This window comes from Oncorhynchus kisutch, linkage group LG19, assembly GCF_002021735.2.
Source record: "Oncorhynchus kisutch isolate 150728-3 linkage group LG19, Okis_V2, whole genome shotgun sequence".
Classification (NCBI taxonomy): Eukaryota; Metazoa; Chordata; class Actinopteri; order Salmoniformes; family Salmonidae; genus Oncorhynchus; species Oncorhynchus kisutch.
Window position 1 is genome coordinate 33,988,351 of NC_034192.2, and position 14,766 is coordinate 34,003,116.

The window sequence follows — 14,766 nt, forward strand, 5'->3', positions numbered from 1 at the left end:
AATTAGTATCTCCACAACAATCTATTTTGTTCTGTCAGTCTTGCAGCACTCAAACATCATTATATGAGGGGGATGGTGAGAGAATGGTAAAGAAAGAGAGAGAGATTTTTTAAAGAATGCAAAATAAAAATAAAATAATTGGGTTTTTACTTCTCCGCCTTTGGTTACTTTTAATTGGGCCTAATTTTCTGTCAGAGTAGCAGTGGTGGGTGGATTTGTGTGTGTGTGTGCATATATGTGTCTCTGTGTGGGACGTGGCTTATGTCTGATGGCGAGTGTATGGTAAATGGCCAAGCGGTGGGTGCAGAGAGAGAGATATGAAAGGCCATCAGGCTGACACGGACAGCCATAATGAGCAGCGGATATTGGGAGCAATGTTGGCACGGCCGTAACTACATATGAGGACACAGAGGTATTGACCTCTGTAATTTCTTATAATACAGGAATACAAATATATATTTTGTACACAATAAAGAATATAAATCATCTTAATATTGCTTCCAGCGTTGATCAAAGCTCAGAACGCAACGCTTATATTTATCAAGGCACAAGTCAAGACTCAGCTGCAGACACAAGAGGCAGATGGTTGGAGTCTTACAATGTTGATTAATCCAAAGGGGTAGGCAAGCGAATGGTCGTGGACAGGCAAAAAGGTCAAAACCAGATCAGAGTCCAATAGGACTCCAATAGGACCCCCCCCCCCCCCCCCCCCCCCCCCCCGGGACGCCACCTGGCATCCTACCTGGGCGCGTACCTGGCTGACCAGGGTGTCAGCGGGGGAATTCGGCGATGAGGGCCAGGTCCAAGATGTCTTAAGCAGGGACCCAGCACCTCTCCTCTGGGCCATAACCCTCCCAGTCAGCCAGGTACTGGAAACCCTTTCCACATGGTCGAACCTTCGGGAGGTGTCTCACCGTATATGCTGGCTGGCCATCGATAACCCATCGAGGGATGGGCCTGGAGACAGAAGACAAAGGACAGTGAGACACAAGCTTAATTCTGGACACATGGAAAGTAGGGTGAATACGGAGGGTACGGAGTAACACAAGACAGACGGCAGTGGAACTAAGGACTCTAGAAATGGGTAAAGGACCCAAAGGGGCAGGTCCAGAGTGGAAAGCCATACCCTCTGCCTAATGCGATAGCAGGGAGTTGGAGTCCGGCGACAGTCTGCTTGCCAACGATACCTGGAGTTGGACTAGAGAAGTGCTGCCCGAGCTCTTCTCCAGGTACGTTGACAGCGGCGGACAAACATTTGGGCCGAGGGTACGCTGACCTCTTGCTCTTGTGCCGGGAAGAGTGGAGGTTGATACCCCAAAGAACACTCAAATGGAGAGAGTCCCGTGGCACCATAAGCTGGGCCATCTCCTTGGCAGAAGGTAGTTTGAGGAGAGGGATGAAATGGGCAGCCTTGGAGAACCGGTCGACTACCGTCAGAATGACAGTGTTACCATCAGACCGAGGAAGCCCAGTGACAAAGTCCAGAGATATGAGACCAGGGACGATGAGGGGCCGGTAGTGGCTGCAGGAGGCCAGAAGGAGCTTGCCGTGGAGTCTTGTTTTGAGCACACTCTGGGCATGCGGTGACGAAGGCAGAGACTTCAGGAACCATTGTGGGCCACCATAAGCGTTGTCGAAGGAAGGCTAGTGTACGACGGGACCCTGGATGACAGGTCAGCCTGGAGGAATGAGTCCATTCCAGGACCTGGGACTGGACTAGGGACAAACTGCCAGTTTACCCGGGCCCCCTTCAGGTCCAGGCTGGGAGCGTTGTGCCTCACGGACCAGGTTCTCAATACACCAATCCACAGTGGCAGCAAGGCATGAGGTAGGGAGAATGGTTTCAGAGGTCGAGGGTGTGGCAGAGGAACTGTATAGGTGGGAGAGGGTGTCAGGCTTCACATTCTTTGACCCTGGGTGGTAGGAAATGGTGAAGTTAAATCTGGTGAACAGGAGGGCCCACTGGGCCTGCCTGGAGTTGAGGCGCTTGGCTGTATTGAGATATTCCAGGTTTTTATGGTCGGTCCAGACCAGGAATGGCTGTTCCAGCCAGTGCCTCTACTCTTCCAACGCCATCTTCACCACCAGGAGTTCGCGGTTGCCAACATCGTTGTTCCTTTCAGCAGGATTGAGACAATGGGACAGGAAGGCACAGGGATGAAGCTTCTGGTCCTGGGCAGATTGCTGGGACAGGATGGCCCCCACTCCAACATCAGAAGCATCCACGTCCACCACAAATTGATGCGAGGGGTCTGGATGGATGAGGATGGGTGCTGTCGTGAACCGATGCTTCAGGTCCACAAAGGCTTTGTCGAGTGCCCTTCCCGACATTAGCGTAATAATATATGCCATCTTCGATTGGTCTGAAGGAAACGAAGATTGCTGTAGTTCAAAAATAATCGAGCACTGAGAAAGAAAACCCCAGCAGGTACCAGGATTCCCCGAATATTGTTCCGGAGGAGGTAAGCTGGGTTCTTGGGGAATCGGGGTAAGCTATACAAACTCACCTCAGATAGCAGAGGTGGCAGACAACCTCTGAGTTAACTCCCTGATTTGCTCCATAATAGCCTTTAACCCATGGTCATGGCGTTCCGTCAAGGAACTAAGCCCTTCCAAAAGGCCCTATAACAACTCCTCATATCTCCCAATGGTGGCTCCCTGCAGGGAGACAGCGTGGCGGAGCTGGTCCAAGTCTGCTGGGTCTGTCATGGCCAGTTCAAACTATCAAGGCACAAGGCGAGACCCAGATGCAGACACAGGAGGCAGATGGTTGGAGTCTGTTTATTAATCCAAAGGGGTAGGCAAGAGAATGTTTGTGGACAGGGAAAAAGGTCAACACCAGATCAGAGGGGCAGGCAGAATCAAGGGCATGCAGGATGATCAGGCAGGCAGGAAAGTAGTCCACAGTCAGGTAGGGGTCAGAACCGGGAGGATTATAAAAAGAGAATAGAAAAGGAGTACGGGAAAAACACCCTGGTTGACTTAACTAAACATACAAGACGAACTGGCACAGAGAGACAGGAAACACAGAGATAAATACACTGGGGAAAATAAGTGACACCTGGAGGGGGTGGAGACAATCACAGGAACAGGTGAAACAGATCAGGGCGTGACAATATTTTTGATCTGACAGAGTTCTAATTGCGCTTGCCTCTTTGCGAATGAGTGGAAGCATGAACAGTGTTTTGTTCTTTATGTTCACCTGCATCCCCCAGATTTGCCTCCCTGGATTTGGCTTTTTATCATCACATTCAACACTCTCACAAACTGATAAATCCTCCCTCTCGCGCCACAGGCCTAGTGAAATGAACTACCCCAGCTCGCAGTCAGCTCAAGTAGGCAACTAGAGACACTGCTGACAGTGTGTCGGCAAAAGATATGCTACGAAATTCTCAGATTAATTTTGATTTACAGATAGTAGGCTGCTGAGACAGACAGTGATGTGGCGCTCAGTGGTAAGGCTGAGGCAGGCTGCAATGCATGCAGAGGAGAACGAGAGAGAGAGGTTTCAGAGGCCCAAAGTTTTGGGTTGGGCCTCTGACAAAAGGTTCCCCCATCCGGACCTCACTAAAACTCAAACCCTGATTATGGCCCTGGAAATGGCCCTTAATCACTGTATGTATTGTGTCATGTTTATATCGGAAGTGACAGTGTGGGACCCCCTCAGAGGTTAGCTGTAGTTCCCTCATAATTGGAGGGTGGGGGGTTGGTTGGTAGTTAGGTGCTTGTCAGTTGTAGCTGCCTGGAGTTAGGTTGTGGCTGTGTTGGGTTGGTGGCATGGGGGAACTGACTGACTGCTCTGCTCACAGGCAGAGGTGTCTTTATCATTGCCAGATGCAGGGAGCTTGTGAAAGATGCTTGTATCAGTCTGCAGCTTCATACAAATGATCTTCTACTTTGCCCTTACAGTATTTTGACTCGCACAATCAGAAATTCATTGAGAATTTATCATTTTGTTACTTCCCCCGTTGAGCAAAGGTTTGGGCTTCATTTTTTAATCGCTGGACCTCTACAAACTGATTGGAGCAGAAAAGAATACGCCCAGTCCTCCCCTTCTGCCTGACCTCACAATTAATGGGCAGATTTTTTTTTTTTGGAGGGGTCCCACTCTCAGGGGGCCAGCTGGAATTAGAAGTGGATTAATACATTTAAACAAGGCTAAACCGCTTGGGATGTCTGTCTGTCTACTATCCTCCCATACTTAGCCAAAAGTCTGTCTACAGCTGCCGCCAATGAGAACCTTCATCAAAACAATATTTAACCCGAATGTCTCACGATCAGCAACGTTGTTTTAACTCCAAAATGTTTCACTATCAAGATTTTATCTGCTTTGTAACTTTCGGAAAACCCAAAAGTGGGCCTCTCAATGGGTTAAAGAACTCTGCGAATTTAGTTTTGGGGCCTAGTTTGGATGCATATCATATTTGTCTTGCAACATCTTTACACCAGAAAACATTCTCTATGATTCTGTATAGTTTATACAAACAATGGATTTGTTTCTGCACCAGAGGTTACGATCTCTGCTCTACGACCGTGTGTTTTGGATTAATATAGTCCAGGTCACAGTTGGACTCTTCAGCTCGTCTTGTTTTTTTCGTGGCTGACATTAAACTCTTTCCTAAAAAGGCAAATGACGCTGATTGGGCCTGAAACATGCCAATCAATCAATCACAGGCGGTATTTTACCCTTCAACATGTTTCCAGCATCAAAAAGACCCCCCAAAACCCCATTTTACTCTGAACCATAAAGGCCTTTGATGTTGACTATAGAGACGATAGAGTCCAAGCTCTTAGGGAGTTGTGTTGGTAGGAGGAACTGGTCCAGTGGCTGGGGAGTCCAGACCACCAAAACAGTGACCTCCGCTCTGAGAGAGGTTACGTTCTGCACCAGAGGGAGTGTTAAGTGGAGAGTCGGAGGGATTTGGTGGCACTTTGGTGTGTAATGATACCAGAATGATCTGAAATAAGTGACACCACCTAGAATGAACTTGGGAATGGCCAAGGCCAACAAAACAAACGTTTCTGTTGATTTTTCTCTCAGAACGTAAACTTGGTTCCTCCTACGCCCAAGTGTATGTGTGTATGCACAGACTGCTCTCAAAGTGTGTATCTGATTGAGTGTGTGTACTGACTGCACTCATATGCATACATGTTTGTGTGCATATACCACATGCATGTGTGTAGTGTGTGATTGAGTGTCTGCATGCGTGTGTGTGTGCAGTGTGTGATTGAGTGTGTTAACTAGGTGGGGTGGAGCGGAAACAGAGCAGCTCACAGTTATTAATTTGAATTGTTCTGTCTCTTCCTCCTGTGACACGTCAGGCAGTTGGGGCGGGGGGGGGGGGGGGGGTTGTAAAGGGGCTCAAATTATCAACCCAGAATGCTGGGTCTGATACCCAATCATCACCCCCCCTTCTCTCGCTTTCTTTCTCTTTCTTTCCACTACTCATGTTGTTTCCCTCGAACAGAGAACTAAGGGTAATCATCTCGTTAGTGAATCTTAATGAGAGAACAAAATGGACATATAGAATCACCAACACTGAGAAAGACTGACATAAAATGGGGAAAAACAATGTCAAAACTGACGAGAGTATAAATCTATAGTTTTTTTCTTTTAATTTAGCCATTATAAAAATGTTCTGTGAATGTAGCAGGGACATTAGCCCCCTTCTGTGCTATTATGCCGGCTGTCTGGTGTTGCAATTTCACACTTCACTGACTCCAAAAACCAGTCTACAAGCGTCTGCATGCCCCAGATTTCACCTTATTTAGGTAATACACGAAAAATCATTATCTAGACAAGGTAAATTAAACAGAGTATTTGGCAGACACACTATCGGAAATTTGGACGGACACACAGACACTTATTAATGGCTAGGGAGCTTTTTTCCATATAGCAGGGTTCCCCAACTGGCGGCCAGGGGTCCGAATTTGGCCTGCTGGTGATTTTATTTGGCCCCCCCATGTATTTTTTATTATTAGACATAAAATACTGTCAATACACCAGCAAATCAGCTCCAGGTGATTTTAATTTTGGAAATGTGTTCCAAAGCATTCCCACACATAACAGATAGATATATGTGATTGTATGCAAATGTAAGCGAGGTTTCAAATGATTATGTTTTAGTCAAATGGTTATATCTGTTTGGGCTTATTGCGGTCAAATTGCAGTCTACAAATGATTTGAAAATGATGTTTTGGCCCCCTGACCATCTGCTCTAGAAAATATCTGACCCCAGTTTTATCACAATGTAAGGTGTACCATAGGCTTGTGTTGTTTTAGCTGGTGTAAATTTGCATTACGTCATTCATTCAAGTACTGTACAAACAAATCATTGGATTTGGTTGTTGTAGAGATTCGTTTTGATTCTTCATAACCATGCTCTTAAGGTCAACTGTCCTAACCTGGATAGGTGTGAATGTTTAGTACACTAGGGCCTGGTAAGCCAAAGTAATGTCTTACAATATCACTTTTAGGCCAACAGATGTTTGCCTCCCCCTTCATCTCCGTCAATTTATCATTTAAAATGCATGAAGGACAGCATATTACATGTAACAGGCAGACGGGAGAGACGATACTCTATTGATATCAGGCAAAAATTAAAACAAACTGTGCAGATGGCATTATACTTAGGGTCATATGAATTTGGCTGAGATGGAATATGATGCATTCTGTTTATGTTTTTGAGAAATGGATGAAACATTAATCCTTGTTGCATCATTTCACTTATTTAGGTCTATTGACACACTTAATAAGCCATAGCATTGTGACTATAAATAACACGTAGGCTACATGAGAGTTTCATGTGATATATATGTATAATTTGTAGTAACGGGATTCATGGATCTTATCGTCAACATGTGGCCATGTTTCTGTCATATAAAAAATAAGTGCCTAAATTCTTGAAGCATATCAACTTAAAATGGCTGGAGTTTTATTCAATTCGCTCGCAGCTGCACACTACCATGCGGCACATTAATAGTTTTTAACGGGAAATTGGCACAATTTTACCCATTGTGCATGATTGAAGTTTCCTTGACATTCATTTCGCCTGAGCCTTTCAAGGACATGTCAAGTGAATCGTTAATAACGCAAACCACTGGCTGCACAGTTTCTTTTCGTCAGAAATAGGCTGAATTAGGGAGACTATATCACATCTAAAACATCGACACGTATAGTTTGACTTGAAACTTTCCTGCTGCTTTTATTGTAGCCTTCATTATTAAAAACATTTACGACCAATAATTTTGTTTTTAAATTATTTTGTTCCGGAAGAACAGTAAACCTCATTTGTTTGATTTATTATAGGATTTCCAGCCTTGATTGATATAGAGCTAATTAAGACAATAATAATAATACATTACCTTCATTGAATGAGAATATATTTTAAACTCGATGTTATTGTGATAAAATAAAATAATAAAACCACAAAGGGGAAAAAAACGAAAACAAACTTGAACCATTTCAGACTGTCAAATGGGCCATTATTGTTATGAGGTACTTTCAAGGCAAGAAGTGGAACATTTGGAGAGAGAAGCTTGGGTTTCAATTGGCGCACAGGGGTGAACTCCCTCCATCCCAAAATAAAAATATGTCAAAGTTCATCATACCGGTGTATGGATAGAATTTCTCAAATATCATATGAAAATATTTATTCTATTAACTGAGAGAATATCATTTACATATTTCAAAGGTATTCGCTAATCCCATAATTAGTGAATAGACAAGTGGGTGATAAAACATGCGAAATGTTGCCGATCACAAAGCAATTTTTACGTCAAAAATTGCACTTTCAGTCACGCCTATTGACTAGCCTAGGCTAGTAGGCTATCTGAATAAAATATAAACTTTACAATGTTGTTGGTTATTTTATCACAAAGCTTCACAATCAAATGTATGATATATTCCAGGTTTACATTTAACCTCACACTTTTCTTTAGCTGCACGTCAACAACAAAAACACTCTCAATGTTTGTGACCAATAATCCAAGTGAGAGACACAATTTGCACTTTCAAATAAATAAGAAATGCTAAAACATGACACATAAATAATGGTTGTGCACTTTTGCAAAGCTGAAAACAAAATATTTTCTCTTTTGTCTCTCCTAGGCCTTGTCCAGAGGAGAATTGAAACAGGAAAAAGCAATTACGGGAGAGATTGTCCCACAGGCATTGAAAGACTATCAGCATGAGGGTTTGGATTGACTCAGGGACACCTATGGCCCTTGCATTATCCTGGCATGAGGTCGCTTTAGCAATAGTCTGGCAATTTCCGCCAGCACCTGGCTCCCCAGCCCCCACATCCCCCTCTCACCAGGCCCTACCTGTCCCCCCTCCCTCCCTCTCCAAGCCTAACACACACCTTTCTCATTGTGCTGCCATAGTGGCAACTAAGACAAAAACATGCAAGGACAATAGTGTCCAGTAGACATGGTAGACGTTATTAGCAATAGCACAGATGTTTTTCCATCATAGCGTGGGTGAAGTAGGCGGCTCCCAGGTGAAAATGGATGTTGAATACTGTGTGCTCGGTTGTAGCGAAGGGAACGTGTGAATTCTGGAACGAGATGGGAACAGTGATAATTCACTAAGATACAAAACCTTCAGACAATGAAATAATAGCTGCTATTTCTTTACAGGGAAAATATAACCCTGGCCTTATTGTTTGGAAGGCGCAGTGGGAGAATCAAATATGGAGATGTGGAGAGCAGAGAGTGGGTTGGAGAGGAATGTTCCAGTGTTATGTCAGCTGCAGACATAAGGAGCAGAATATCTCACTACCCTATCCATTGAACATATGCTTGGGCCCTGTCATCTAGTGCAAGCATCAACACTTGTGTAAACATAACCCTCCTTCTACTCCTCACCTACAGTCCTTATACAGGTGCTCTGGTGGCAGTTGAGGCCATGCACCCTAAGACCTCTCTCATCCCATGTTCTGACCCCCTGGGATGTGTGGAGCTGAGGCACTGTTTTCTCATTGAGGTTTTTCCCTTCTTATTTACTGGTGCAAGGGGTCCGTTGCCCAGGGCAAGACTTTAGCCCCAACTGTGATCATATGATGTCGCCACTTTGTCTTGCTCTCTCTGGTCCACTGTCACCACCCATGGCCCTGGAAGAGAAGAGGTGACCGAGCAGTGTGTCTGTTCACCTTTCCCTTCTCAATCAGCCACTGCTCACAGTGTTGTCTCTGTTGCATCTATTTTGGCTAGACCTCTCTCTCTCTCTCTCTCTCTCTCTCTCTCTCTCTCTCTCTCTCTCTCTCTGTGTGGCCTTAATGTATTTGCTTATGGTCATGCTTCAGTGTATACATACTGTCTGGTGTGTTACTTATGTTTTCCTGGACATTTAAAGTTCAAGTGGAACCTTTCTTGGTTGTGCAATAGCATTCTGTTATTTTGAACATTTCACTAACATTATATGTTATTATAAGAGTGGGGGAAATGAAATCCATGTGTATCATGAGTCAGAAAAGTTGTCCCCTGATAAGAGTCTTGGTGGTCATACAATTAATTAGATTTTAAGGAAATAATGAAAACACCCCTAAATTGATTATTCAAGTGTGATGTACAGTAATTGGACTCATAACTGATTTGTGTAGGTGAAATGGAGAGCATTGTTTTCCCTATGACATTACATGAGTTATGGACACGTGTTTTTATTTTCCTCACATTAAACATATAAACATATTACCGCTTTGCATGGAAACTGAAAACTGCACGAGAGCAGAAACAGGGCATAATTTGACCAAAGTCCGACATGATTCTTATATTTTGGATTTCTAGACATTATTTGACGTAGGCTACCCTGTGTTAGACTTATTGGAGAGGTTTAACGTTCTTAAATAGTGTTTGTTTTCATAGAAGACGCCATGATTCCATGTTGAACGAATAGCTCATCTGATAATGAATGATAACAGCAGACTGATGTAGTTCATCCTTTGTTCATCACTTGCCAGTGGGGTATTGGGGAGATAACTATCCAAGCCATCCCACAAATATTTTATGGTGATTAGATATGCCGCAACAACCAGAGTAAGCTTATATGACAAAACAAATTCATATCAAAATAATTTGTTTGTGATGTGTTATGTGATAGAAATTGTACAGGGGGGATATGCAATGGAGCAGAGCAGACGCATCTACTGGATTAACCGGATGGAGATGCAGGGGGCAACTCTGTATGGAATGCGCAAAAAATATTGGGTATATTTCACACAACTGTTATGCAACGATAGTTCCAGCTGCCTTGAAACAGTTTTGCTCTGATTGACAACTCCATGACAAAATTGTAAATTGTATTAGATCTTCGATTATTTCTCACTTTCCTTGATTTTCTGTGTCAACGTTTGGATAAATCTTCTGGATAAAGACTTGTGAAAAGGTTATTATATTAGCACATTCATATAGGCCTATACATTTTTTTGTGTGAATTGAAATTGAGTTAACTCATTAGTCGGTTCGTGGAGAGTGAATTGATCTGCCTCGTCATGTTCGTAACCATTAAAACCCCGCGGGAAACTGTGGATCATGTGGCGAGCCACATTACGTAACTGGAGCGGTGGTGGGCGCGCTAGTAGGCATGTTGACAGCTCTGCTACACATTTTCAGTGACCACATTGTTAACTATTATCTTCCCATTCAAACATCCTCTAACTCGCGTGAAAGTTACTTTGGGCCGTTAGCAGTATTTTCAGGTCTTCATGGAAAGACTTTGGAACCCCCTCTTCTAATTCACCTTTTCAAATGAGAGACATTAACAAGCATTGTCCTAGATATTCAGTTTGAAAGGCTAAGGTAGGCGGGAGGGCAGTGATCTGCTGTTACCCATTCCCCGGGGCGAGACACTGCCACAGTGGGGTGTCCTCGCGGCCCAATAACAAAAGACGGAGCGGCTTTCAGGTGCAAACTTTGTTGAAGCAAACGTTGGCCCATGCGGGTTGAGACAACAACTGAAAACTATAATGTTACAACCTGAGCTAAACTAAATCAAATACACGAGATTAATTGAAGAAAACATGGCAAGGTCCGACACATGCGTATAAACATATGGGTGGGAGAGTGATGAGAAGCTGGTATGGATGGCATTTTCAACAGGGCACAATGGTTAGGACTACCAATAGCTTTTTTGTATATCATCTTCAATAATCAGGTGTAATTACCCTTGTCTATCTGAAATCGTATGAGAGTTCAGGCAGAAAGGTGGTCTCTCTCTCCAGAGACTTCTTTAAGTGATGAGTTACGGGGCACGGGGGTAATTCGTCTTGTAGTGGTTTTCGGGAATGGCAAGTATACAAATTATGTAAATTGCTAATTTAGCACCTCTGAAAAGTGTGGAATATTTATCTGTCAAAAGACAAATGTACTTCACTATAGCTGAACATCTGCTTGCAGGGTAGGGCGTTTGCTTCAACTTCCACTCTGGGGATATTAGCGACGACTCCCAGGCCTGCGCTGATGAGGAATTCATCAAGACTCTGACACCCTCCCAGATGTTAGGGAATTAAATCAAATCAAATCTAATCAAGACTGTCTTGTTGGACGCCTAATTGATAATCTTACGTTTTGCGCCCGTTTTGCAATGGAAACATTATTTTGGGGAGTAATTGGCGGGGGGGGGGGGAGGCGGGGGTCCCAATATTGAATTAATGACACTATGATGACACCATGAGCTGGAAACTTGAGAAGCAGACAGTGTTAATAGGCTATTGAGTTGATATCTTTGTGTGCCATTGTGTCGTGTTCTTTCCAGTAGGTCTAACACGAGAGACCAGAGAGGGTCAACAGAAAGTTTGACAAGGTTTTCGTTTATTTCGTTCATCTGTTTTTATAGGAAGCTGGTCAGGCTAAATTAGTTGGAAATGTGCAAAGAAAATATTATCTGCATAAACTTCAAGCATGTATGTATCTGATTGTAAATGTGTGTGTATGTGCGTGTGAAAGTAGGCCTACTGTTGGTGTGCTGAATAGTTAATGTATGATTTCAAGCGACAGAGTTGTTTTCAAATACTACCTGTACAGATTGAATTAATGATGTGTAACTTGTATAAATAGTTTCCCATTAGTAAAGGCACAGACTTAACATTGCAAATTAAATGTTTTCCGATAACTTGCTAAATAAATTGGAAATGTAAATATTTCTAAATAGTCAATTTAGGAATCATTGAAGTAAATAACAATGCCATTGTACCACCTCGTTACCATCACAAAAGCCATGTAACACGTCCGAGAAAAAAAGAAAAGGCAGACATCCTGGATTACGGTTCTCAGTAAATACCTATGCATAATCAACAGGCCTCGATCTGCAGGTGAAATAAGCATCAGTAATTGATAAGCAGGTTATAATGATGGTCGTGCAAATCGATGGTGATGGGCCATAGCTAGGTAATTCTCTGATGACTGTTAGTCTGTATGCAAATGTTAATGATATTATTAAGTGTTACTTTGATTGTTGCAATGCGTGGCATTTAACGCGAATACTAAATCCATCTGAGGTTATAAGGAGCTAATTACGCATATGCGTAATAGTGTCCCAAGGCAGCATTGTTTTCACTGATTTGAGAACTTTAAGAAACTTTAAATGAACAGTTGTGTTTATTAAAATGGCAGCCTTTTCAAGGCTCTAACACTACATTTTGTTGTATTATTGTAAAGGCGCCTGTTTTATTTCATCTCCAAATGAACACATTTGGGTTTTTTTCTTCATGCACAACAGCATCACTCAATAAGAAACGTAGTAGGCCTAATACATTATTTACAACTAAGTAGCCATTTACATCTGATTATTATTGTATTTTTATTTATTTCAGAACCAAAACAGATGTTGGACTTTGATTGTCTTGTGCATAAGTTTAGATTTCAATTGCGTTAAGAAAGAGACCACAAGATTTGGCCCAACTGCATATAGGCCTAGATTTTTTTGACCACTTGAACTTTATTGTATCACTGGGAACCCAACACCATTATGATTTAAAATCATTTTCATAATATTAAACAGCCGTGCTGTGCCTTCCAAATTCCACATACCTCTATGGCACTGCGTGACAGACCCAAACTCTGATACACGCTCACTCAGCATGCCTTGCGCGAGATCTTTTAGCCAGCGAGTTTATTAAGATCACAAACTCGGTTGCGTGACAAAAAGCGTTTGGAACCTGCTTGTATCGGTTTATCCTCTTATAGACGGTGCTTCCGCGTTTAGCCAGCACATGCTATGAGATTGAGATTGGTGGAGGAAGGGTAAGGGGTGGGTTAGTTTAGTTTTCAATGAATAATATCGTAACAGTTTATGCAGACTTTGCCAGTTTGTTGTTTCCCCATTATGGCCAGGATAGTTCTTCAAAATGACTAGACTACTCCCAATGTGATGTGAGCTCATCTGTGACTGTGAGCGCTAGAGTCGTGGAGAGATTGTGTGCGCTGTGCTGTTCTATGGTTCCAAATATATCCCCGTCCATATGTCGAAATGAATGAACACTTCATATTATTGCTATTCAAATACATAGAGCCTACTACTGTATTCACAAACAACACTGTCAGACAAACGCTACACATCTCCTACCACGTGACTGCCAGTGCTTTCTAATCCCATTGAGAGTCCTCATAAAGGAGCCTTTCATGTTTTTCTTTTGGTTACACCCCGTTTTCGCATCATCTCAAAACACGATTATGTTTGGAGTTATCGGGTTCTATTCGGTTATATTTGCCTGCATAAGGTATGAGTTAGGCTATTCTTCCGTTATGCCATCACCATCGTCATAAATGCGTGGTTCAGCTTTCGTGAGCGTTCTGTTTCACAGAGCTACTTGCAGGGAAAGCCTGTCCCATTTTTTGACGTCATGGGGTCCGCTAGAAAGAACTTGAACTGCACGGGTAAGGGAAAAACATGTCCTTGTGAAATACAAAAGTGCGCTTGCGCAAGAGGAGGGAAAACGGAATTTGAATAAATTGTTAAATCTGTTTATATTTGAAGATGGGGGGTAGGGCAGGCCTCGAATTGGGGTAGATTCTGTGGGGGTTGGGCCCCAAATAGTGCGCAGTAAATACGTCTTATAGCAAACAACATTCATTTACAATTATAGCCTACAATCATCACAAGTTAAATCACGATTCAAACACAATAGGCTTCCCGCATTATTACTGAAGACGAAAATGCAGACGTTAGCCTACCAGTTGGTAAACAAATCTTGTTTCAAGGGTTTTGGTTTATGCAAATAAAGTTGTTTAGCATGATTACTTATTTTAATTCATTTTAGTTTGATAGCCTATATGATTTAATATTTGCGAAGTAGCCAACATACAATTCATATTTGATGAGACTCCTCAGTTTATGAACTACTACAAGGTTTTTCAAACTATTTCTCGTTGTAGTGGGCCATACATACATTGTCAACGGTCAGCAGCACTCAGCAAATGCACGCTTAAACCGAAGGATGTAGTGCTGTGGTTACATTTGGCAGCCTGACTAGCATGCTGTATGACGGTACTTTCGCGCCAGCTTATGTCCTCATTTGACTCACTCTCTTGGCTTACTTTTTAGTAGTTGTTAGTTTGATAGTTCTCACGTTGTGATCCCATGTAAGTGGCACTTTCATACCCACAGGCGAATGTTTCCCCCAATTGCACCTTCTTTTAAAAAGCACCAAGGCTACAGTCGGTAACTTTTCCTGTCCTTCTCTCGCCCCAGAAACAAGATGCTAAGATGGCGCCTTCCTCAGTGTCAAGTTCAAGTAAAGTGCCGAGTCTCACAGACTCGAAGACAAATAA

The 14,766-nt window shown here is 42.9% G+C and overlaps 1 long non-coding RNA gene across 1 annotated transcript in view; it reads left to right on the forward strand.

Moving 5' to 3' along the window:
- LOC116355019 (uncharacterized) overlaps positions 1-14,766 on the forward strand; it is a 140,725-nt gene that overhangs the window by 62,176 nt on the left and 63,783 nt on the right. The gene's annotated exons all lie outside the window — the stretch shown is intronic.